Genomic DNA, 24,922 nt, shown 5'->3' with positions numbered 1-24,922 from the left:
AGTGTTGTCAGGGCAACTCTGCCCCCTTTGGCTGAGTGGGAGGGACGAGGGAGCGGGGAGCTAAAAGGATGGAATTTCAAGGTGTATTTAAGGGGAAGTTTTAAACTTTTTAACTTTAATTTTTTAATTTAAGCTTCCCCTTCTCTGACAACTTTTTAAAAATAAATTAAGACACATTTGTTCACCCAGGCTTTTAATTAGATTTACCATTTTAATATTTCAACTTGTTTTAAGTTTTAAATTGTTCCTAATGTTGTTTTGACTGTGTTTTTGTGAACTGCCCAGAGACGTAAGTTTTGGGCAGTCTAGAAATGTGTTAAATAATAAATCAAATTAAATTAAACTAACTCCTCTTTTGAAAAAGTGGTAGCATAGTGGCTGCCAATGAGGCAACAAAGACAGCCCTCCCAATGCAGTGAAAGAGGCAAAGAAGGAACAGGAAGCACCAGAGCATTCTTGCCCTCCTGTAAGTGCTGCTTTTCCACGGAAAATGTTGGCATATACAATAGGAACACAGGAAGCTGCCATATACCGAGTCAGACCATTGGTCTATCTAGCTCAATATTGAGCCGGGTCTCATGATCGGTGAGACCCGCTTTGGTGAGCTGAGCAGGGAGAGTGGGTTAAGCCCACTCTCCCCACACGATCAAGGAGGGAGCCCTGGGCGGCCGCATCAGCCACCCACACGATTGCTGGCTCCATGACGGAGCCGACAGGGGCTGGGGGGAACGGGGGCCAAGCTCCAGCATGCCCTGCGCAAGCATGCAGGGCATGCTGGTGAGACCTCCAGAGCTAAGAGGTGGCTTTTCGCCTCCCCTCTGGGGGTCTCCTCATGAGTAGCTACAGCGCAGAGCTGCACCGCAGCTACTCACAATAAAAAAACCTGGGTTTGCGGAGCACTCGCTCTGCAAACCCAGTTTTAGGGGAGGGGTATTTAGGCGGGTTAACTGCCTGGGAGCCACCGGGCTTGCTTGTGAGCCCAGTGGCTCCCACAATCAGCCAAAATTGGGCTAGGCTCCCCTAGCCCGATTTTGGCTGATCATGGGAATAGCCGCATTGTCTACACAGACTGGCAGTGGCTTCTCCAAGGTTGCAGGCAGAACTCTCTCTCAGCCCTATCTTGGAGATGCTGCCAAGGAGGGTACTTGGCACCTTCTGCTCTTCCCAGAGCAGCTCCATCCCCTAAGGGGAATATCTTACAGTTCTCACACATGTAGTCTCCCATGCAAATGTCGTCTCCCATGCTTAGCAAAGGGGACAAGTCATGCTTGCTACCACAAGACCAGCTCTCCTCCACAGCAACTCTTCTAAAATAATCTGAGCAGGTTTCTCACAGTGGTGGGGGAGGGAGGGGAACATTCCTTCACAGCCCAAGGTGAAAGGAAAGCCATAGATATATCTGTGGCTCACTGTGAGATTCCGAATATGATGTTTTGTGGCTCCCACACTCTGTGTGACCTTAGACTGATTGACAAGCAGCCGATGTACCTTTGTGCTTCCCTCAGGCAGAGCAACAGCTGTCTCTGAAACAATCTGTGGGAAGGGGCCAGAAATATGACCGCTACTAGCCTGGTATACTACTAGATTTTCAGCCACCACAGTGTTCAGGAACAAGAGGTAAGCCATCTGACATATCTCCTGGCACAGTGTTTGAACATTTATCAACTCGGAAAATGGTCACACAGAGAGAAAGCAGGTCTCCGGCACATCTGTCACATGTCCTGGCCTTTTGCCAAGGCTTCCTTTCTCTGTGTGTGTTTACATCGCCCTTATATATCGAATGGCTTGTGCGGTTGGGGTGCGGGGGGTGGAGGTTTTCTTGTGACTAACAGGGAAGAGGACTATTACCGTGTTTCCCCGAAAATAAGACAGTGTCTTATATTAATTTTAGGCCCCAAAAATGCACTATGGCTTATTTTCGGGTAGGTCTTATTTTGCACACACCTCCCCCACCACGGCAGGCAAGCACAGAACAACTTACTCCGAGGTAGTGCCCCAAGTTTCAACCCCGTCTCCTGCCGTTCTCGATCCCTGCGGCCAGCGCGCAGCCACGAACCCCCGCCTCCCGCCTAGATCTTATTTTCGGGTAGGTCTTATTTTCGGGGGAGGGCTTACTTTCGGGGAAACACGGTATATTCCTCACCCAGCCAGTTGTATGTTTCTGATATCACGCCTAGGATTGTTCTCTTGGCCAACGTCACTTTTTGAATCCTTGTGGTCGTGTGTTAAAAGCCAAATCAAGTTGCTTGTAACAGGCTGCTAGGAGGTGTTATGCAACTGGAAAAGGTGCAGAACACGGCACCCAAAATGATCAGGGGCTAGAGCAGCTTGCTTATGAGGAAAGGCTATGACAGTAGGACCTTTTTAGTTCCAAAAATGGTGACTATGGGAACCTATGAGAGAGCTTCATAAAATTATGCCCACTAAAATTAGGGGTCATCCCATGAGAATGACTGGTAATCCTTCCCACAGCACATCATTGGTCTATGCGGTTTGTTATCCCCAGTGATGCCCACCAGCCTGGATGGTTTTAAAGGTTTTTTTAAAAAAGGGATGGTTTTAAAGAAAAGACAAATTTTCAATGAGGACACATTTGTCAATGGCTACTAGTCTTAACAGCTATATACTCCTTCTAGGTTCAGGTGCAGGATCCCTCTGAATACCAACTTTAGGGGGACAACAGCAAGAGAGCGGGGTATGCCTTCATCTCCAGCTTGTGGGCTCCCAGCGGCATCTGGTTGGACTAGACAGGCCTTGGGCCTAATCCAGAATGGCTCTCTTATGTTCACCTTAAGACTGAGGAGGATATCAAAGCTGGCTTTCTCCACAACTATCATGCACCCATTGATAACACGAAGAGCTACCAAGTTAGACATGTCAGACTTTGCTGTTGATAAGTAGGTAGGTAGGTAATAGAGATGTGCAAGTTGGTTCATTTTGAACCGTGGTTTGAATCAAACCGGCCTGGTCCGGCTGGTGGGGGTTTGAACCAGATTGGGGCTGTCAGTCAAACCTTGAACCAGACTGGCTCCAGTTCTAACCGGACCAGATCAGACTGGTTCAAGGGTCTACTGGTAAAGGGGAATCCGGTCAAGGGGCAGGGAGGCTAGTAGTAGTACTCACTAAAAGGATCAGAAGCGGCTCCTCCCCCCCCCCCAGTTCAGGCCTCCACGCACATGCCAGCCCAGGCTACTCTGGGGGAGGAGAGCAAGGGGGAGAGGCGCCCCTGCCCCCCTTGGCTGCCACCAGTACCGATCCTTTTTATGATTACTACTGACCCGTCTCACCCTGACTAGGCCTAGGAAAGACCCCTGCCCTGTCCCTTTACTGGATCCCTACTGGATTCCCCTTTACCAGTAGACCTCTGAACTGGTCCACAAACCGGTTCGGACCAGACCAGTCCAGAAGTCAAACTGGACTGCTTCTGGTTCGATTGGAACCGCAACTGGGCTGGGCTAAGTCCAGCAAATCTGGTTTCGTGCACACCCTAGGCAGGCAGGCAGGCAGGCAGGCAGGCAGATAGATAGATAGATAGATAGATAGATAGATAGATAGATAGATAGATAGATAGATAATTTTTTCATACTCCAGGAAGTCAGATGTGCTTAAAGACAGAGGGTGCTTAAAAACAGCAAGAGATGCTAGCACTTCACTTATAAAAGCATAAGCATCATCCTGCTGGATCAGACCCAGGTTCAATATTCTTTTTCCAAAAGCAGCTAAGCAGACATCTCTGGAAGCTCATAAACTGCCAGAGTATGAAGGGGATAGAGTACGTATGTCTACTCTGGCATGTGGGAGACCGAAGATTATCCTTTTCTTTACCAATTTGTGATTTTCACATATGCCTCCCAGCTTTTCTGGTACTTGCAAATTCAAGCAGCCATTTGGACCATCCATTTGTAGCATAGTAGGCAATACAGCTGACAAAGCAAGCCATGCATTTTTAGTTCAACAAGCGATGTGTCAGATTCATTGGGTGATTCATTTTTCCCCTTCAGAGAGCAAATCCCTTGCAATAAATGATTTATCCATCTCATTATGAGCTGCAATATATCCCCAATCTGGGATATTTATTTCAAGGTGCAACGTATGCATTTTGCCTCTATTGTGGGTTTCAATGGTTAATGAATGGAAGACTTTTCTTCATGGTACACCTGTATCTTTTGTAAAACTCTCACTGGTTTCCTTCTCTCCCCTATCTCTTTTGTGAACTCCCCTGCTAACTTGGCAAAGAGGCACCTTTTTAACATGGTGATTCTCTTTATTTAGCAGGGGGGAAATAACTGGCCCTATCCACACCCAGGACAATACCTCCAGTGAATGTTGCTGGTGTCTATCTTATATTTCTTTTTAGATTATGAGCCCTTTGGGGACAGGGAGCCATCTTATTTATTTATTATTTCTCTTTGTAAACTGTTTTGGAAACTTTTGTTGAAAAGCAGTATATAAATAATTGTTGTTGTTGTTTGTTTGTTTTTCACTTAAAAATTTATTGACGGGAAAGCCAAGCTTGAGACCACTGGCTGTCTTCCAGACCAATGAAATGCTTGCACAAATGTGTGGCACTATTGCAATGCTTTTAAGCTAGCTAATTATGCTAAAGCTGGAGTTTGCATTTCACACTAGTTTTGAACTAGTGCAACATGGTTGCACAAGCACAATAAGGTGCGCAGGCCTCATATATTTTGCAAGTGCAATCGTACAATTCTGAAAATTGCCATGCATCAGTGCAGCTATGTGATCTGTTCACAATAGCATAACTTTGTTCATTGCACAAGTGTTCAATTAGTCTGGATGCCAGCCATTCACTTGACCTGTCATAAAGATGAGAGGTTTTCCTCCATTCCATTCTTTTTATTGCTCCGCAGGTTTATTAGGATCTCCATTCCACTCCTCTGGAATTTCAGCTGAACTTGGAGCATTCCTAAAATTAATTTCAGGATCGGTGCATGCACTTTATAGATTTCAATCCCTCGAGTTCATTTGCAAAAGCCAGTCTGGATGTGATGACATATATGCATGTATCAATATTCTTTTGGTGTAGGGTTTTAATGAAGCACATCACACTGCTGCCCAATGGTACAGCTGTCAGCTGAGACCCAAACTCATGGGCTTTCCTTGTACAACCCCTCCACCCTTCCTCATCACTGCAGGATGGGAGGCATTGCTACCCCTGCCGCCTGACACTGATATCAGCATCAGAAGGGGGTAGGATTTAAATGCCAGGACAGGATTTAAATGTTCGGTTTGGCAGCAATGAAGGAAGAAGCTCTAAAACTGCAGTTTAAAATCCATCCCCTTGGTGATGGGGGCAGGCAGCAGGTCAGTCTGGAGCGGCAGACAGGTGAGGTGAAACCCAGGTGCTCGGAGATGCCCATGCTCACAACTCCATCGCAAAGGCATTGCCTGAAGCCAGCGCTTCATGGACAAGCTGTAGCTGGTCCTGCCCATGAGTGAAACCCTACACAAAAAGAATCTTGATGCAGGAGCAAGACCAATCACATCACCGTGTTTTTGTGGAGTTGTATTAATGCATATATGGACATGAGTATCAGTAAAACACCACACAAATAGTATCAGGAGGCAATCATAAAAACAGCCCAATCAAGATTAAGAACATAAGAACAAATTTCAAAAAAAAAAAATTATCTCTGTCTACCCTTTCCACTTCATGCATCATAAATTCGATCATGTCGCCTCTTTTCCAAGGTAAAGAGCCCCAGATGCTGTAGCCTAGCCTCATAAGGAAGGTGCCCCAGGCCCCTGATCATTTTGGTTGCCCTCTTCTGCATCTTTTCCAGTTCTACAATATCCTTCTTCATATATGGTGACCAAAGCTGTGCACAGTACTCCAGATGCTGCCACGCCATAGATTGGTATAAGGGCATTATAATATTAGCATTTTTATTTTCAACCCCCCTCCTAATGATTCCTAGCATGGAATTAGCTTTTTTCACAGCTGTCACGCACTGAGATGACATTTTCAATGAGCTGTCCACCACAATTCCAAGATCTCTCTCCTGGTCACTTACTGACAGCTCAGATCTCATCAGCATATATGTGAAGTTGGTGTTTTTTGCCCCCATGTGCATCACTTTACACTTGCCAACATTGAACCGCATTTGCCATTTTGTCGCCCACTCCCCCAGTTTGGAGATATCTCTTTGGAGTTCCTCACAATCCATTGTGGATTTCACTACCCTAAGTAGTTTAGTGTCATCTGCAAATTTGGCCACTTTGCTGGTAACCCCAACTTCTAGATCATTTATGAACAAGTTAAAGAGCACTGGTCCCAGTAATGATCCCTGGGGGGACCCCACTTCCTCCCTCCCTCCATTGTGAAAACTGTCCATTTATTCCTACTCTCTGTTTCCTGTCCTTCAACCAGTTACCAGTCCACACATGAACCTGTCCCCTTACTTTCCCTTTCAGAAGCCATGCTGGTTCTCCTTCAACAAGGCCTGTTCTTCTATATGCTTAACAATTTTGTCCTTAAGTATGCTTTCCATCAATTTACCCGGCACCCATGTTAAGCTGACCAACCTGTAATATCCTGGTCCCCGCCGTCCCGATCCCTTCTTGAAAATTGGAGTCACATTGGCTACTTTCCAGTTCTCTGGTACAGACCCTGATTGTAATATATTTAAATATATATTTTTGCTAAGAGATCAGCAATTTCACATTTGAGTTCCTTCAGAACTCTTGGGTGGATGCCATCTTGCCCTGGTGATTTGTTAATTTTAACACTACAGTCTTTAACACTACAGTCTAACACTACAGTTAACACTACAGTCTTCACTTGTCATCTCAAATTCACCCAGTTCCTCAGCTGCTAAATCTGAATAACTCAATTCTGGAGAGGGTATATGGTCAGTATCCTCTGCCGTGAAGACAGATGCAAAGAACTCATTCAGCTTCTCTGCAATCTCCTTATCCTCCTTAATAATCCCTTTCAAACCCTCATCATCTAAGGGTCCAACTGCCTTCATGGCAGGTTTTCTACTTCTGATATATTTAAAGAATTTTTTGTTATTCCCTTTGATACATCTAGCTATATACTCCTCAAACTCTCTTTGCATCCCTTATTGTGTCATTGCATTTATTTTGCCAGAGTTTATGTTCCTTCCTGTTCTCTTCATTTGGGCAGGACATCCATTTTCTCAAGGAAGTCTTCTTCCCTTTTATAGCTTCCCTGACTCTACGTGTTAACCACGCTGACATCCTCCTGAACTTGGTGGTACCTTTCCTCCTTCTTGGTATATATTCCAACTGTGCTTCTAGTACTGTGGTTTTAAATAAGTGTCATGCTTTCTGGAGTGATTTGACCCTCCTGACTTCCCCTTTCAACTTCCTTCTTACCTTCCTTCTAACAAATTGCTTGTTAGCAGTATTTTATTGATGTACTGATGAGGCACATTGGAAATGTTGAGGAGAGAAAGACACTCATGAATGAAAGGAACTGCAAATGCTAAGTACTTTGTACAAATTCAGAAGTTAAAAAAAGAGTAGAACAGATAACTCCTAAAACATCATTTCTGCTTTGGAAAAACAACACTACACGTGAGAATGTCCCTACCCTGATGTCACTAAAGGATGTGCCGAAGTGATCTTGGCATGTACTTTAATCACGTTTGAGGGGTGTTCACTGGAACAACAGGATACAAAATCCTGTTGAAACTTCTAAGTTTAAACCTATTACATGTGCTGGAGTCAGCAGACAAACTATCATCCATAGCCACCTACCATGTAGCTGCAAGAGAAACAGAGAAATGGTAGCAGGTTCAAAATTTGTGGATCCTAGCCACAGGGAACATGTGAAGATCTCATGCAGCTGTATGCCAGCAAAAATTAAAGATAGGATATTAGGAGGAGTTGAATATCATCTGAGAGTAGTGCTCTCAATTCTTTTTATGTATTTTAAAAAATCTTTAATGAAACATTTGTAAGTAATGTCACAGACTCCATGGATATCACACTCTTGATGCTGAACAGTTTGATTGCACAACTGCAGAATATTTAGATAAATTTAAACCAAAAGGAAGAGGAGAATGGCTGCTTGAGGAAACAATGGAGTCATTTTTGCAAAACGATGCATTTGATGTTGGGAGGGGAATGAATGTCCTACCATTACTTATTTAGAGATAAAAAAATAATAAAAAATATATGTTATCAAATGGTTTCCCATGGGGGCTCTTTTAAACTGAAGCCAATACTTTTGCATTCCTTTATTATTTTTTTCTGAACAAAATTCTAAAAAAGAATACTTAATGGAAATATTTAAATATGTGATCCTGTACTCTGTGTTTATACCAGCAGCTCGCCACTTTTGAACATGGCTAGCTTGCATCTTAAAAGCTATGGGATATGCATTTAAATATAAACGTGCTCGAGGAGGCAAGCTGTCACTTCTCAGAAATGGTCAGGGGCACTTGTGGTGGGAAAGAAATGTTGAACTTTTTTTTTTATCATCACTTGTCCTGAGATAAAATCATATGATTACATTAATCAGATGGTTCCTCCCAGAGAGAGTTTTTCCTTTTACATGGAGAAGCCTTTCTATCTCTCCCCATGCAATCTTTCTCAGCGTCAAAAATCCTGAGGTTGGAGAAAATAACATATTATTTGTCTTTTCATTTCCACTTGGTCTCCCAATACTCCAAAGGACGTAATGAAAAGTGCATCACTTAGAGGGTGTCAGATTTTTTGTCCTTTCTTCACCTTTTGTACAATTTGCAATGAGTTTGTGGGATGAGAGAATCATGTCATCTTGTTCAGCATGGTAAGAGAGGGAAGAAGGGTTATTACAATATCATACAAACAGTTTGTTGAGAGAGAGAGAGAGAGAGAGAGAGAGAGAGAGAGAGAGAGAGAGAGAGAGAGCTCACTGGTGTTGTATAGTGGTTGAATCCTGACTCATTGATCGACTCATGAGATGACCCAAATTTAACATGGGGATGATAATTCTTCATTTAATTATCCAACACAAACATAATTAAGAAACATAATTAAGAACAGCCCTGTGGATCAGGGCTAGTCCAGTATTCTGTTTCTCACAGTGGCCCACTAGATGCCTCTGAGAAGCCCACAGGCAAGAGGTGAGGGCATACCCTATCTCCTCCTCCTGTTGCTCCCCTGCAACTGGTATTCAGAGGCATCTAGCCTCTGAGGCTGGAAGTGGCCTATAGCCACCAGACCAGTAGCCATTGATAGATCTGTCCTCCATGAATTTATCTAACCCCACTTAAAACCATCCAAGCTAGTGGCCATTAACTAGGGATGTGCATGAATAATTTTTTTCAATTTGATTTTTACCCGAATCGAATCACCCCCAATTTGTTTTGGGTCCAAATCTGGCCAGCTAGCACAGGGTTGATTTGTTTTATCCACAAATCTCCTGAAACAGGTAGATTCGGGTACAAATCATTTTGTACCCAAATCAATTCACACAGACAGCAGGCATAGGCAGTGATTCTCTCAGCAGCAGGAAGGGGGTGGAAAAAAATTATTTTCTCTTTTCCTCAGTCAGGAAAGCAGGAACAAAAAGGAGAGAATCTACAGCAGGCAGGCAAAGCAAAGCTCCTCTCTCTCTCTCTCTCCTCCCACGAGGTAGAAAGGCAGAATTATGGTTGTCTGCCTCCTTAAGTACATTTGAAAATCCCTCTTTCAAACTCCCCAAACCCTTGTCCCTCCTTTGACCCTTCCCCTAGCCAATGTGGGGTCAGTCACCTCGGCAACACAATATTTGAATGGAAAAGAGCCAATCTAGAACAGCGGGGGGTGGGATCGCCAGCCAATTGGTGCACACTGTAAGTCATCAATCTGAAGCTGGAGGAAACGTGATTTAAAAATAAAAATCCTTACATAAAATGGAGAAAGCAAGAGAGATTGCCACAAAATGGAGGTCTGATTCTACAACTTTTTCAGGTCCGAAATCTGGGTGATTTGTTTTGTACCCAAATTTGGCCAGCTAGCACAGGGGCAATTTGTTTTGTCCACAAATCACCCCAAACAGGTAGATTCGGGTACAAATTAATTTCTACCCAAATCGATTTGCACATCCCTATCACTACTACATCCCACAGCAGAGAATTCCAGAGATTATTTATGTGCTGTGTGAAAAAGTACAGCCTTTTGTCAGTCCTAAATTTCCTGGACTAATTAGTAGAGCAGCAGGCCATGACTAAAACAAAATAAGACTGACTTAACCCTTACAATGCAGGTTTGCAAGCTACCAACCAGCATAGTAATGAGATATAATGGAATATCCATGGAAAAACCTGGTATAGATTTTGTTTGTTTGTTTGATTGATTGATTTCTATACCACCCATCCAAAAATGGCTCAGGGTGGTTTACACAGAGAAATAATAAATAAATAAGATGGATCCCTGTCCCCAAAGGGCTCACAGTCTAAAAGATATGAACACAACAATACCTTGCTGACTGTATAAAAACTGGTATAGCTGCACTAACAGAATTATAATAAAGCTGTACGGTCAAGATCCTCATTGAGGCCCCTAGAGGCCAGGGATGTGCACAAAATGGATTTTGCATTTTGTTTCGAGCTCAAAACAAAACACAGATGGCCAAAATGCTTCATCGAAACAGGGGTCAACCTCGGCTGCTTTGATAGAACAAATTAGAAATGTTTCAAGTGTTTTAGCCATAGGTAACAATGGGGAAATCTGAAACACCCTAGGATTCTATGAGGATTTGCGGGAAAAGTTAAGATTTTGCTAAAAATTGCCCGCTTGTCCATTTCTTTTGTGGGTTGTGTGGTAGGCAGCACCCATCATACCCTACCACACAACCCACTTTGGTGTCCCTATAAACTACCCATGGGAAACAATGGGGTGTTTTGTAGGGATGTGCCCAAACTACAGTTAGAATCACGGTTTTAGAACATTTTTGGAAACTTTTTTGGGAATTTTAAGAAATGGGAGAGCAGGTACTTACCCTTGGGTTGAATGAAGTTTTTTCACCCCAATCCAAGGTTCCCAGAAGCCAATGGTGTATCCAAATCTGGAATTACAGGCTGCTGCCCTTGCGACCAGAATTGAAGAAGGAAAGCTCCTCCCTCAACTCTGGCCCAATTGGCTGTGTGGGCTGTCCTGTTTTCAAGAAGGAAGCCCACACAGCCGGATCCCCCACCTCACTGCTGTCTAGCTGACTGTAGAGAGGCTGCTCTAACATCTTAATCTGGATGGGAGAGCAGGGGGAGGGGTGCAGAACCATGGGTCTAATGGACCCATGGTTCCATGTTACATGCGAATTCAGTGTGTGTGCGTGCGTGCGTATGTGTGTGTGTGTGTAAAACCACCTGCATTTAATACCTTCAAAAGCTATAACACAATGAAAGTATGCTATCCATACTCAAGTCAAATATTTGACTTACCCTGACGAGGAGCTGCCTACCAGCCGCTGTCTTCAGAAAGCCTGACAACTAACACCTGTGTCAGCCGGCAGCCCTTTGTGGCAGAGGGGGCTGCTGGGTAGCTCTAGAGTCTTATAAAGACTGCTGAAGACATGCCGGCTGCATAGAGGAGGTGAAGAAGGCTTGAGGGTTTGGCTTTCTTTTCCTCCCTCCCTCTCTTCCTCTCTCCCTCCCCCCCTTCACCACCCGGACTTTACATCTGGCCCCTCTGGGTTTGTGTTTCTATCTATCTTACCCTGACAAGGAGCTGCCTACCAGCCGCTGTCTTCAGAAAGCCTGACAACTAACACCTGTGTCAGCCGGCAGCCCTTTGTGGCAGAGGGGGCTGCTGGGTAGCTCTAGAGTCTTATAAAGACTGCTGAAGACATGCCGGCAGCGTGGCCGGCGGCGTGGCCGGCGGCCTGCCTGTAGGCGGCCGCCGAAGCCGGCCGCCAAAGGGGGCCGGCCTTTGGGGCCGGGCCTTCGGGGGTGGGACTGAGGGCTGGGGGGTGGGGGTTGTTTGTGGGTGGATTTCTCTTTCTTTTGGGGGGGGGTATGAATGCTGCTTTTATTATTGTCCTGAGTTGTGCCAGGCCTAGTTGACGGGATGTGTTTGGGTTCTCCTGAGGGGGCGGATGCGGGGGCTGCGCCTGACAGCCTGGGGGCGGCTATTGCTGTAGTGGTGGGGAATAGAAGAATTGGCGCTGGCAGAACAGCTGGCCGTTACAGGGGAAGAGAAATTGGTAATTTAGTGACTATCTCTACTTCCAACTGTTCTGACAACTCTCAGGCCTTGGGGAACAGCACCAATTACCCACAGAACCTGACCTTGCTCCTTTGTAATGCCAGGTCAGTTCAAAATAAGACCGAAATTGTTCATGATCTAATCATGGATGAGGGAGCTGATCTGGTGTGTATAACTGAGACCTGGTTGGGGGAAGCGAGTGGCCCAGTGTGGGCTCAGCTTCTCCCTCCAGGTTACTCTGTTGTGGAGCAGGTTAGAGGAAGTGGGCGGGGGGGTGGAGTGGCTGTGGTCCATAAAAATACTATCTCCCTTACCAGGGCCCCTGTGAGACAGTTGACCTATATTGAGTGTGTATTTTTGAGGCTGGGAACTAGGGATAGATTGGGGATTCTGTTGGTGTACCGTTCACCCCGCTGCCCAACTGACTCCCTAACTGAGCTGTCGGAGCTGGTCGCGGAGTTGGTGATGGAGTCTCCCAGGCTTTTGGTGCTGGGGGACTTCAATATCCACTTTGGGGCTGGCTTGTCTGGTGCTGCTCAGGAGTTCATAGCGGCCATGACAACTATGGGCCTATCCCAATTAATCTTTGAACCAACTCATGTTGCCGGCCACACACTGGATTTGGTCTTCTGTTCGGATCAGGGGGGTGTTCCGTGGGTGGGGAATCCGTTGGTTACCCCATTGTCATGGACGGATCACCACCTGGTTAAGGTTGGTATCGCGGACGCAACCCACCCCTGCAGGGGTGACGGACCTATTAGGATGGTCCGTCCAAAAAGGCTGCTGGACCCAGCAGGTTTCCAAAAGGCCTTGGAGGGTTTCGATGTTGGTGCGGCCGGTGATTCTATCGAGGCCATGGTGGGAACATGGAACAGAGAACTCACCAGGGCAGTAGATATTATTGCTCCTAAGCGTCCCTCCAGGCCTGCTTCTAAGATGGCCCCCTGGTATACAGAAGAGTTGCGGGGGATGAAGCGGCTTGGTAGGCGACTGGAACGCAGGTGGAGGAGAACTCGGCTCGAATCTGACAGGATGCAGCATAGAACCCATTTGAAGACCTATGCAATGGCGGTGCGTGTGGCAAAAAAACAATTTTGGTCGGCGCGAATTGCGTCTGCGGGCTCACGTACGGCAGAATTATCCCGGGTGGTGAGGAGTATAATTTCTGCTCCTTCTGCCTCAAATCAGTTCCCGGAGACACTCTGCTGTGACGCCTTTAGTGGGTTCTTTGCAAATAAAATATCCTGTATTCGGGCCGACTTGGACTCCACTATTTCTGCAGGGTCCGGGGGGGAGGTATCTAGCAATCCCTCTTGCAGTGTTAGGATGGATCAGTTTCAATCTGTGACTCTTGATGACGTGGACAGACTGCTTGGAGCGGTGCGGCCTACCACTTGTTCTCTGGATCCTTGCCCGACCTGGCTGCTTCGATCTAGCGGAGAGATTGTTGGAGATGGCCTGGTTAATATCATAAATGCATCTCTGGGGGAGGGGAGGGTGCCTTCTTGTTTGAAGGAGGCAATAGTTAGACCTCTTCTTAAGAAGCCTACCCTGGATCCCTCAGTGATGGATAGTTATAGGCCAATCTCCAATCTCCCCTGGCTGGGCAAGGTAATCGAGAGGGTGGTGGCTAACCAGCTCCAGGCGGTTTTGGAGGAATCTGATTATCTGGACCCATTTCAAACTGGCTTTAGAACGGGCTATGGGGTTGAGTCAGCCTTGGTCGGCCTGATGGATGACCTTTACCGGGGAATCGACAGAGGGAGTGTGACTCTGTTGGTCCTCCTGGATCTTTCGGCGGCGTTCGATACCATCGACCATGGTATCCTTCTGGGTCGCCTGGAGGGGTTGGGAATAGGGGGCACCGCTTTGCGGTGGTTCCGTTCCTATCTCTCGGGCAGATCCCAGATGGTGGAGCTTGGTGACAGTCGCTCCTCAAAGCAGGAGCTGTTATATGGAGTCCCTCAGGGCTCCATTCTGTCACCAATGCTTTTTAATATCTACATGAAACCGCTGGGTGAAGTCATCAGGGGATTTGGTGCTGGGTGTTATCAGTATGCTGATGACACCCAAATCTACTTCTCCTTTTCATCTTCAGGAAATGGCACTCAGTCTTTAAATGCCTGCCTACAGGCAGTAATGGGCTGGATGAGGGAGAACAAATTGAAGCTGAATCCAAGCAAGACGGAGGTGCTCATTGTGGGGGCTCAGAATCTGAGGAGTGAGTTAGATCTCCCTGTGCTGGATGGGGTTACACTCCCCCGAAGGGAGCAGGTGCGCAGCTTGGGAGTACTCCTGGACCCAGGCCTCACCCTGGTCTCTCAGGTGGAGGCCGTGGCCAGGGGTGCTTTCTATCAGCTTCGGCTGATTCGACAGCTGCGTCCATTCCTTGAGGAGGATGACCTCAAAACAGTGGTGCACCAGCTGGTAACCTCCCGGCTTGACTATTGCAATGCGCTCTACGTGGGGCTGCCTTTGTACGTTGTTCGGAAACTTCAGTTAGTTCAGAATGCGGCAGCCAGATTGGTCTCTGGGGTAACCCGGAGAGACCATATTACACCTATTTTGAAACAATTACACTGGCTGCCGATATGTTTCCGGGCAAGGTACAAAGTGCTGGTGATTACCTTTAAGGCTCTGAACGGCTTAGGTCCAAGTTACCTTGGAGAGCGCCTTCTTCTGCACGATTCCCACCGCACATTAAGGTCATCTGGGGAGGTTCGTCTCCAGTTGCCACCGGCTCGTCTGGTGGCGACTCGGAGGCGGGCCTTCTCTGTGGCTGCTCCGGAGCTGTGGAATGCGCTCCCTGCGGAAATCCGTAATTCGAGTTCTCTGTTGGCCTTCAGGAGGGCCCTTAAAACATATTTGTTTGGCCTGGCCTTTCAGGGCTTTTAAAATGTATATATGTGTGTATGTGTATATGTGTATATATATATATATATGTATATGTGTGTGTGTATATATATATATATATATATGTATATATATGTGTATGTGTGTTTGTGTGTATGTATGTATATGTATGTATATATATATATTTTAATCTTTTAATTTTTTAATTTTTAACTTGATTTAGTGTTTTTAATGACTTAATAACCCCCCCCCGCCTTGTGCAGATGGGAGGGAGTTTGTCACAGCCTGTCCTGCGCGAAGCCCAGGAAGGGTTCCGTTTGACCTCTTTGGTCAAGGGCCGGGCTTCGGCCAGGATTGACCGATCCCGGCCCCATCCTCCTTTTTCCATTCTCTCTTCAGTTGGGGTCGGGCAACCACAGGAGAAGCGGCTTTCCCCTCCCTCCCTCCCCGGTGCAGAGCGGGTCTAGCGACTGGCCGCCTGACGGGGCCGAGTAGGAATTTTTTGCTCCCAACGCATTGGCCACTGTTGGGGGTTTTTTCGCCTACTCCGTTCTGTGTCCTGGGTGCGTATTTAGAGTTAGGTCAACCACAATGGCAGGAACAGTGCGGGCGGGGTGGCAATTTGAGGGTTAGAACATCGGTGAGCACCCTTGGATATGTAAAAGGGGTGTTTGGTTAATCGCTCCTTTGTAGCCTGTGCGGCACGGGGAGAATGATTGCCATGAACCCTGCTTCAGGACTTCTCTAACCTTTGGGCTGTGCGGTCCGGGGTGGACGAATGCCTAGAAGTATCCAGACCCTCTCTTACAGAAGGGGGGGTTGGCTTTGAAGGAATTGGGTGGGATGTACCTGCCCATTCCCGAGCCAGGGTGTCTCCCCCCCAGTAGGGTGCTGGGTAGGATTTCAGAGTTCTGACCTGCTTCTATTGGCCCGCACTGTTCTTTAAGGGTGATTAATCACCTGGTGTTCCAGTCTGCCATGCTGTGTGTAATAGTTAACAAAGTTGTGGCCCTTTTCCTCTATACTGAGTCTATGTTTTCTTGAGCTGGGGTCTGGGGATAATGTTTTATTTTTGTTTAAAATGTTTTAAATTGTTAGCTGTTTTATTGTTTTAATTTGTTTTAGCTTTTTACTGTTTTATAAGTTGTTTTAATTGTGAACCGCCCTGAGCCATTTCGGAAGGGCGGTATATAAATCAAATAAAATAAATAAATAAATAAATAAATATACAGTAATAAGCATTTTGCAGTAGTCTAATGAGCACTAGTCAATTAGTCACTTGAATAAAGCTGCTCCTTTCCAGTGTCTAGAAGTAAGCTGATTATATTTAATAGACCATGTCAATTACAGCATCTCCAAGACTTTAGTGAAGAATTGCTATGAAGTATCGCAGCCTGGAGATGGGTGAGCTTGTTGTTGCTCCCCTCAGACAGATTTCTAAGCTTGGCTGCAAAGCTCAGAAAGTAAGCCCATCTCCTCTGCTAGCCCTTCCCAATCCTCCAGAGATCCTCCTCCCTGCAAAGAAGTCTCCTAGCTAAACAATAAAATCTCTATTGTTTTGCCAGAGGAACATCTGTAGAGCTTACTCTGGGAAAGCAGGGAGCAGGGGCAAAAGCCTGTGCTTATGGGAGACCTTTGGGGGAAAGGGTCCCCATGGGGAGTAGACCTTTGCTGCCCCCCTCCAGTTTTGCAGTACTGTACCCTTTCATCGACACCCCACTGTCAGCAGCTACTTCCTTGGAGGAAGTAAGGCCCTCGACTGCTTCCTCTGTTTCAGTCTACCAAAAGGCCTTTAGTAGACTCTTCTCCCTAGTAAACTATTAGGGTACCTTCACCCCCCTTATTGTAGGCCAGTATTATATTCATCTTGTAGATGTGGTGGGGGAGGGGGCTGAAGCAGAGAAATAGTTACTTCTTGGAGGCCACTAACTGAGCACATGGCTGAGGCATCATCTGCATCAGTTTTCACCTCATATTGTTAGCAGCTATCTGACACCAGCTTCTAACAAGCGAGGAGAAGGAGACGAGAAGAGAATAGTTGCACTATATAATTATAATTGTCATATTCCATTAAGGGGAAAGTCCTGGATTGCCAAATGCATAAAAGACAACTACATATTTATGGATGTACTAGGTTTACAACATAAGGTTTCTTGAAGTAAAAAACAAAAGTTCATCTCTAGATGATCCTGGGGAGAAGGACTGGCTATATGATCCTGAGGTCTCATACAACCCTATTATTTTATGATTAAACTGAAGCTTTCATATCAAACCCTGTAGCCCATGTACGTGATCAAAGCCCATTGGGAACACTTCAAGGTCCCCCCCGGGAGTCTTCAGTGGCCTTTGGCACAGGCACAACAGCCTGAAACAAATGACTTTAAGCCTATAATCATGGTCGTCCTCACGTCTCCTTTGTTACTTCCCTACTTTTGTTGGCTTATTGTAATGAGATATGAGAAGACTAATTTGCTCTATGCCTAAATCAAACACACTGTCCTGGCAGAATAAAATAGGTTCACAACCAACAAATTTACACTGGGCTATGGTTTACCTGGGAAACATTTACATGACATTAATACATTAGCATAATGTGACTTTCACAGTGCATACAGCCTTGGCTGCCATGTTCTCCACTAGGACTATGGCTACTACCAGAGGAAAAACAGAAATGGAAATGAATATTGTGCAATACTGGAGTTATTATTATCTAAATGTACATACCATCCGTCACCCCAAAGGGTCTGAGGGCAGTGCACAGAAAAAGAAATCCAGGCCACTCATAATTCCTGATACTGCTATTTGCTGTCAGTAAATTAGGTTTTCACTGGTCCTTTTTCCATCTCCAAGAACATCCTGAAGCATAGGAACATAAGAAGCTGCCCTGCAATGAGTCAGACCCTTGGTCCATCTAACTCAGTATTGTCTACACTGACTGGCAGCAGCTCTCTGATGTTTTCAGTAGGTATGTTTTCAGTAGGAAAGGCAATCTTTCCTAGTCCTACCAGGAGATGTGGGGGATCGAACCTGGGACCTTCTGCATGCAAAGCAGAAACTCTACCACTGAGCTATGTCCACGTTCTTGATGCTTCCTTCTTACATTGTGGTAGTAGCTCCACCAGGTGTGCCAGTAGAAAGGGTTTCCTGGTTCACCTGTAGTAGCAGTTCTACTGGTATGTAAATACCCTACCTGCCACAGCTCTATCCAGCAGGAGCAGGACATGTTCCAGCAGGGGATGGGTGGGCTATAATATCTTAAGTATATATGTTCACCACATCAGCCTAGGACTTTCCTAATATCTGCTTTTTCAGAGGTTTCAAACCTTGGGTCCCCAGATGTTTCTGGCCTGTAGTCTGCATCTTCCACATCCACAAGGGCCTTTAAGACTATGGGAGTTGTCGTCCAGCAACATCTGTTGACCCAGGGTTGGGGACCACAGTGCTATTTGATGGAGCCAACTCCTTGATTTTGTTGAAATCTGCAAGATAAGAGAATAAGAAACACAAGACCCACAGGAGAAATGCCCAAGGTCAAACTTGTACAACAAAGCTCATTGATGTAACATATTGTCACAAATAATTAAAGTGGTGTCACAAAAGCAGTTGGTTTCCCCAACTCCCCCCACATCTTGAAGCTCCACCTCCAACCTAAAGAAAAACCACATTCTCAACCTCTCACCATCAGAAACAGAAGATAATTCTAGAAACCTTGTCACCTTACATGCAGTCTGAGTGGAGAAGCAAGTGGAGCAATAATCAGGATGCAAATGTACAGGATGTACAGGAGCAAGAGTACATTAACACAGAGCAGAAGTCATCATCTCACAATCAGTTTCTCCATTATCTGGGATCGCTCTAAGAGAGAGCATACAGTTTCTGCATCTGCATGTAATGCGGAACTGTGGGTTCCGCTCCCCACTCTTATTTGGACGTAACGGAGAGCAGGGAGCCTGGGTTCAGCAAGACTGTGGGGGGGCGGACTGGCTGTGTGGGCTTCCTTCTTTCATGAAGGACAGCCTGCACAGCCAATGACAGCCAGAGAGAGAGGAGCTTCCTCACTCAACTCTGGTTTGAGTGAACACTGCCTGCACTTCCAAATCCACATGTAATACAGGCTGCATTAAACCTCATGTTGGAGTGGTAAAACTCACTACAACCCGAGGGTAGAAATTGGAGTTTGGAGAGCAGAACCTTGGGTTGCTCTCCTCGTGGAACTGGAGTTCCGAGGGGTTGTCCTGCATTTGGATGTAATGGTCCAACAACCTCTGGCCACTTCAACTCCGGTTCCTTGTTACGTGTGAATGAGGCCAGAGTCAGAGAGTAACAGAGAAACAGGTTTGGGGTGGGACAGAAAGATTTTAAAATAAATAAATAAACAAACAAACAACTCTTACTGAGCAGCTCAAGTCTGCTGATTGCCTAAGCCCTGCCCCCTGCCACTGTACACTGGGAGGGTGTACAAAGACACAGCACTCTATTTTGAAGTGTTGCATCCAAATGTCACTGAATGGCCTGTTTAGATAAATATCCTCTCTTCTCATTACTTTCTCTCCCTTCCCTTCCAGCCAATATCTCATTGGCTGGCTGAGTGGGGGCAATCATGTACCATTTTGAATCTCTCTCTTTCTTGAGTGATCAGATTGCCTTTATTCCCATCAATTTATCACCAGTTTCTTCACCCACACAGCAGCTTCTCGTGCTCCCCTCCCATTCTACAGAAAAAACTCTCTAGTATTCTAAAAGAATTGAGGCATAATTACATTGTCAATGTAAATTTTTGTGATAGCTGCCTTTCTGTGTCTGCCTCTGCCTCCCAAGGCTCTGGTTAAAAAGAAAAGTAATGCTTAGAAAACTTAAGCCTATAGATTAACATCCTAAAGTCATGCACACGACCAACATACCAGGTGGGATGGAGGGTTGGGCGGGAGGCAGACTCCTGCCTACCTCCCCGCACATGATCATGTTTTGCTTAGAGGCTCTGCTGCTTGCTCGACAGATGACCTGTGCCACAGCAAGTGGCAGAGCAGGGAACCAGAGGAGGAAGTCCTCTGGCATCCCTCAATGCACCGCACCCGGTGCGTTGAGGGATCCTCACTAAATTGGGCAGTCTTGCCACATACACACACACACACACCACCCGAACCTAGGGTTAAGGGCATGCTTGTGCCTTTAAATCCCGGTTAAAGCCTGGGGTAAATTTGTGGGCTTGGGGCAGAGGCAGTGCCGGGATTGGGATTGATCCCGGTGGTGCACATAGGCTGGGTTGTGTTGGGTTGACCAAGCCTGGGCTTGGCTGCCCGTGTGACTAGCCTCCCTATCTTCTCAAGTGGAGGCTTAGAAGGAAATGAGAAACCTCGGGTCCTTATTTCATGGATCGGAAGATATGAGTGCCTCACATGAAGATTATGAGTCTCTGTCCTCAGGGGTTGGACTAAGCATCCAATTGTCCTCCTCAAGATAGGCTGTGATGGTTCCTTTCTGAAACTGGGCTTCAGGCAAGCTTGGGAAACACAGGATCTAGAAGAACTGGAAAGCAGTTCTGTCTGTGGTGTTTGGCATACACACAGGACATACACAGGGAGCTGCCTTTGCCATTGGTCCATTTCGCTCATGATTGGCTACACTGACTGGCAACAGCTCTACAAGGTTTCAGGCAGGAGTCTTTCGCTGCCCAACCTGAAGATGCCAGGGATTGGACCTTCATACCTTCTGTATGCAAAGCAGACACTCCTCCACTGGGCTATGGTACCCATTCCTTCCTGTGATGGCTCATTTCCACATGCAAGCCATCACTTCATGCTGCAGGCATCGGGCAGTGAGAATGCATGAGTGCCATCATCCCATCATCCCACCACAGCTAAAGCAGCCAAACCTTTTCACAGCTGTAGTATCAGTCAAGTGTAGTACGGTATTAGTCAAGTGAAGGCTAGATAGTGGTTGTGATAATGAAAGGATTTGGGTGTGCTGGATTGGAAATCCAAGCTGAAGATATGCATTGTACTAAAGGATGTTTAAGATAAGTGTAACAGCTGGAGACTTATCTCCATAAACTGAGAACCCATTACGTTAAACTACATCAATTGTTTAATGAAGCCAGCCTCAATTACTTTGTTAAGTGACTCAACAATCACACAAGCTGGATCCTCCGCTCATTAAGGAGACAGTTAACCTGCTAACTGGGCAAAGAAGAAACTTTGAAAATGGTGAATAAAGCAGGAGGAGAGCAACTGTCCCTATCCAACCCCAGCACAGCATCACTTTCAGTGTGTCTGTTGCTGGTGTCTACCTTGTGTTGTTGTTGCTTAGATTGTGAGCCCTTTGGGGACAGGGAGCCATCTTTGTATTCTTACTTTTTTTCTGTATAAACTGCTTTGAGAACATTTTTTTTGTTAAAAAGGCTTATTATTATTATTATTATTACAAAAGGCAACTTTACTGGGAACAGACTATATTTTGCAATGAATCTATAATAATAACAACAATATTGATAATAAAATTCAGCCATCCCAGGTCCTTGGGAAGGACTTGATGTCTGGATAAAACAAACCAGTCAATAACACCTGTTTGACTGTGTAAACAAGAAATAACAACAACATAAAAACATAAGAACAGCTCTACTGGATCAGGCCCAAGGAAGCCCATCTAGTCCAGCATCCTGTATCACACATTGGCCGACCAGATGCCACTGGAAGCCTTCAGCAGGAGCTGAGGGCATGCCCTCTCTCCTGCCATTACTCCCCTGCAATAACAACAACAACAGTAATAGGGGCTCACATAAAGCACAGCACCCTGCCAATCCAAGATGAGGGACACACGCTCCTGTCATGCCTTTCCAGACTTTGTGGATGCTGCTAATGAGCCATTACTCATTAATGGCTGCTTAGAATTGCTTCTTTGTCATCACTGTAGCATTAGTTTCCATTAGGAATAATGGGAGGCTTGTCATTGCAGCAATGACGCAATTCTTAGTAGTGGTGAAGCCAGTGTTCACTGGGTTTGGAATGGCATGGAATAAGCATGTGTACCCTGCTTTTGGATTGGCAGGGCACTGCGCTGTATGTAAGCCAATAACAACAGCAATGACAGCCAAGGAAGAAGTGAATAAAGCCATGTGAATAAAGCCATCCAAACACACACAATTACAGTTATCCTTAATACTTCAGACTTCAGATGGGAGATAATATTTCTCATTATTTCCTACCGGTGAAAAAACATCTTCTTTCAAGTGGAAAACTAGCTCATTTGACTTCCTAAAGCTGGACATACCCAAGCGGTGGAAAGAGGCAGTAATGGCCATTATGGCCAGTGCCAAATGTGCATTTCCCTGGACACAGTTGTCATGAAAATGGGTTGGACCTGTGTTTCGAGTCCAGATGTGCAGTGTAAACAATGGAGTCACAAAACGTAGCCTAGGAAGTCAGGAGGGAAAACATGACATCCTTAATGTAAGGAACCAGACTAGGTTTCCACTATTCCCTAAAAAAGCCCTGATTGGCCAAATTCGCATGTAATGTGGAACCATGGGCCCAATGGACCCAAGGTTCCACAGCCTCCTCCCCCGCTATATCATCTGCATTCAAACATTCAGGAGGGTGTCCTCTCTGCAGTCAGTGAGACTGCAGAGAGATGGGGGAGCTGGCTTTGTGGGCTTCCTTCTTGCTTCAAGAGCAGCCTGCACAGCCAATCAGGGAGGGAGGGAGGGAGGAGCTTCCTCCCCCAACTCCAGTCTGGCCAAGTGCAGCCTCCAGTTATTCGTTTGGATGAAAAAGAGGTTCTAGGGATTTGCGAATCAATTCAAATTTGAATAAATTTGATTTGAATCTAGGCAATTTGAGTGTTCCGAATTTAAATTGAATCACCCCTAAGAAGGGCAATTTGATTCAAAGCTAATCAACCTGATTCCAAATCAAATTGATTATAATAGATTTGAGAACTATTTTTGTGTCCTTTTTGAGCCATTCATACACACTGATTGATTTAAAAAGGTACCAAAACAGGTTTGAATCAATTTGAATTTGAATTGAATCAATTTGAATTGAATCAAACCAGCCCTATTTCGAACCAATTCAATTTGAATTGGAATTGAATCAGGCAGATTTGATTTGAATCAGAATCAAATAGCAAAATTTGATTTTTGCAACTCCCTGAGAGGCTCCCTGGACCCTCGGTTTGGAGCAATGAACCTCACTACAAACCAAGGGTTCAAGTTGGAGTATTTTCAGCATGACGTTGAGTCATGGGTTTGGAATAATGGTAAGGAAAGCAGGAGTCCCTCCAACTCTGAGCCCCCGTTACATGCAAATTTGGCCTCTGAAAGTCCTCTCTTTTTCAGCCAGTCTGAGACTTAGAAACCGATCTCCCATTATCTGCCCCCCACACACACTTCTTTGCTGGTTTTTTCTGACCTTGCTTTCTGTCTCTGCCAAGCAAGATTGTTATGTTGGTTTTGCCCTGCATCGCCCCGCAGCCTGGGAACTGAAGGTGTCAGGCTTATGTGTCCATATTTGTGACAACTATTGGCTAATAGAATGGGTGTTAGATCTTGTCAATCATCAGCACTTTTTGGATAATCTGATCTGTGATCTGGTTCTCAGAGATTTCATTTTTAAAAGCTTTCATTTTTGCTTCCTATAAGAAGCACCCCCTCCTAAAAAAACAACCCTCTTGGGGGCACTATACCTTCACCCATACTTAACATGTACACATTCACTCTTACTTACATGCATACATAGACCTTCCTTCTGCCCTTTTGGGGTGCAAGATTTTGGGGCCAGTCTTAAGATGGACAATCTTTCTGCCTGTTTCAGCAAAGATGTGGTCACTTAACTTCATCACCTGTCCACCAGACTGATACGTTCAGGAGTCATTGGTTCCTCCCTCCACTCCTGAGGAGTGAGTATGATTTTTCCCACCCTTTGTTTTTGGGTGTGCATTGAGGTAGGTGTGTGTGTGTTTGTGCACACTGCTAGAAAAGCCAGATTCAAGACCTCTCTTTTAGATTGGCCTGGTGGAGGAGCACTTAATTCACTTTAGAATTAAAGAGAATGCTCTAGTAAGTGGTTTACGGGTAAGATAAATACTGGTTAGACTCTTAACGTTTTCTCCCTGGTTCACCTAGCACTGTTAACTAGCTACCAAGAGCTCCTGGTCTATTTGCATTTACTGTTTTTAAAATCTCACTAAGCAGCTAGTATCATTCTGTGACCTTTATTTACATGATCTTGCCATGCATAAAATTAAAAGCAGGAAGGCAAAACGGTGCTTTCCCCACTTTGAAACAATGTTGTTTCTCTCTGACTTTTATGTACCTGAACACGCTGGTTTTCTGTGTCCAGTTAGTCTGGGTTCCTGCTCTGGAAGCATGAATGGGACTGATTCACTTTGTGTGCCTAAATCTCATTGGATTGGACAGAGCTTGTTCTCGCCTGGTGGAGCATGATGATGCTTAATTTGCAGGGGAGGAAAGCCTCCAAAGGCCTTTAGGTCCAGGCTCCAAAATTACCTTGGTGCACCTCTGCAAGGCTCAAACAAAGGAAACAAACCATGGAAGGTACGGGAGAAGTTCTCCCGTACCTTCCATGGTTTGTTTCCTTTGTTTGAACATTGCAGAGGTGCACCAAGGTAATTTTGGAGCCTGGACCTAAAGGCCTTTGGAGGCTCTCCTCCCCTGCAAATTAAGCATCATCATGCGCCACCAGGCGACCACACCACCCAGGACAGACTAAAGAGGATTTGAGGGCCCCTAGAGGCCATTGAAGCCCTGGAATTCGGCCCCGAAGTCCAGGGGTAAGAGCGCCTCTGGAGCCTTGTGTTAAGGTCTGTGTTTTATGCCTGTGGTTCTACACCAATCCACATTTGTCTCCTTCTTGGAGATCTTGTTCCTGCATTCCCTGCTCTGTCTTTGGAGTTT

This window comes from Hemicordylus capensis, chromosome 4 (assembly GCF_027244095.1).
Source record: "Hemicordylus capensis ecotype Gifberg chromosome 4, rHemCap1.1.pri, whole genome shotgun sequence".
Lineage (NCBI taxonomy): Eukaryota > Metazoa > Chordata > Lepidosauria > Squamata > Cordylidae > Hemicordylus > Hemicordylus capensis.
This window is presented reverse-complemented; position numbering follows the sequence as displayed.